Source organism: Triticum aestivum, chromosome 1A, assembly GCF_018294505.1.
Source record: "Triticum aestivum cultivar Chinese Spring chromosome 1A, IWGSC CS RefSeq v2.1, whole genome shotgun sequence".
Classification (NCBI taxonomy): Eukaryota; Viridiplantae; Streptophyta; class Magnoliopsida; order Poales; family Poaceae; genus Triticum; species Triticum aestivum.
Window position 1 is genome coordinate 575,421,764 of NC_057794.1, and position 2,558 is coordinate 575,424,321.

The window sequence follows — 2,558 nt, forward strand, 5'->3', positions numbered from 1 at the left end:
CGTGCTCGCGAATTTGTAGCCAACGTACGTGTAACCGCGCCCTGTCGGCGTAGAAAGAAGCCGGCTTCGCGGAGATCAATGAAACAGTGGCCATCACGTCCACGCCCACCGCCATCATTGAGAAGAAATAGAACAAGAGAGGACGCCGCCACTTGGGTCCCATGAAGGCCACCATCAAGGCGACACCGGTGTATACAGCCGGTGTCTTGCCCGGTCGCAGGTCAGCGTCATCCACTTCCCCTCCGGCGGTAGCACATCCCAGCGGTTCCACTCCGTCATATGCGCTGAAGCATATACCTTCGAGGCTCACAACAGTCCGATGAGCGGGCTGTCGGACATGGGGAAGACAATGGGGATCTGCGGTGGCTAATCATAGACTAGTCAGGGGCATCTGTGTCATCGGAATGGAGATCCGTCGGCGCCGACCATAGACTAGTTTTATGTTATTCCGGTATAATTGTTAGTTCAAAATTGTCCAAAATGTATCGTTTGGTTTATATGAAATCCGCGTGTTTGCATGAATTCGTTTGTTTTAGTTCAAACAGTGGTTAAAATGTATGTGGGCAGTGTTGGATGGCTGGATCCCGCATCCATGTCCGCTAACTAGTTCCCCTTGTCCGCGGATAGATGCCGGATCAAATTTGTGGGTCAACATTGGAAATGCCCTAACGAACCGGACAACTATTGAAAATTTGAAAAATATCGTTGGATGACCAGTATTTTAGTTCTAGATAACCATTTTTTTCTATTTCTTCGATAAGTATTTTCAGACGGAGAAAGTATTTGTCATGTTGCATAATGGTTGGTGTGAAAGTTTATCGACTTTTGCCTAACATTTCGTTAATCATGTCGACACGAGTATTTCTTAGAGCATCTACAGACATTTTCTTGGCAAATTCGGCTCCTCAAACGCCGCGGACGTGACTGGATGCGTCTGCGGGCACTGAACGATCACATCTCATACTTGATGCTGTGCATCCGAGTACCTCATATTTTATTCTCTAGATCCATACAAACCATGCAAAAGAACCCTACATAATATGCACATCACGCTAGCCTCCACGCTTTGTCGTCGGAGGTGTCCACGATGTCGGTGCCAGGCGCCGGGTAGATGGGCACGTAGGAGGGCTTTGGTTCCTCATCATCCATATACGCGAGCTGTTGGGAACGTAGAATGCAATTTCAAAGAAAATTCTACGATCACCCAAGATCCATCTAGGAGATGAATAGCAACGACAGGGGGAGAGTGTGTCCACGTACCCTCGTGGACCGAAAGCGCAAGCGTTAGTTTAACACGGTTGATGTAGTGGAACGTCTTCTCGATTCAACCGATCAAGCACCGAACATACGACACCTCCGAGTTCTGCACACGTTCGGCTTGATGACGTCCCTCGAACTCTTGATCCAGCAAAGTGTCGAGGGAGAGTTTTGTCAGTACGACGGCGTGGTTACGGTGATGATGATGTGATTTGCACAGGGCTTCGCCTAAGCACTATGACAATATGACTGGAGGAGTAAATGGTGGAGGGGGCACCGCACACGGCTAAGAAACAATTGATGTGCTTTGGGGTGCCCTTGCCCCCATATATAAAGGAGGAGAAGGGAGGAGGCCAGCCCTAGGGGGCGCGCCAAGTGGGGGGAAACCCACTAGGACTCCTAGTCCTAGCCCCCCCTTTCCTTCTTTCGGTGGGGGAAAGGGGAAGGAGAGGGAGAGGCAGAAGGAAAGGGGAGCACGCCCACTCCCCTTGTCCAATTCGGACTCCTCATGGAGGGGGGCACCACCCCTTGTGGGTTGCCCCCTCTCTCTCCCCTATGGCCCATGTGGCCCATTACTTTCCCCGGGGGTTCTAGTAACCCCTCGGTACTCCGATAAATATCTGAAACACTCCGAAACCATTCCGGTGTCCGAATACTATCATCCAACATATCAATCTTTACCTCTCGACCATTTCGAGACTCCTCGTCATGTCCGTGATCTCATCCGGGACTCCGAACAATCTTCGGTCACCAAAACATATAACTCATAATACAAATCGTCATCAAACGTTAAACGTGCGGACCCTACGTGTTCGAGAACTATGTAGACATGACCGAGACACAACTATGATCAATAACCAACAGCGAAACCTGGATGCTCATATTGGTTCCTACATATTCTACGGAGATCTTTATCGTTCAACCCGCAATGACAACATGCGTCATTCTCTTTGTCATCGGTATGTTACTTGCCCGGGATTTGATCGTCGGTATCTTCATACCTAGTTCAATCTCGTTACCGGCAAGTCTCTTTACTTGTTCCATAATGCATCATCCCGCAACTAACTCATTAGTCACATTGTTTGCAAGGTTTATCGTGATATGCATTACCGAGAGGGCCCAGAGATACCTCTCTGATACTCGGAGTGACAAATCCTAATCTCGATATATGCCAACCCAACAAACACCTTCGGAGACACCTGTAGAGCATCTTTATAATCACTCAGTTACGTTGTGACATTTGATAGCACACAAGGTGTTCCTCCGGTATTCGGGAGCTCCATAATCTCATAGTCAAAGGA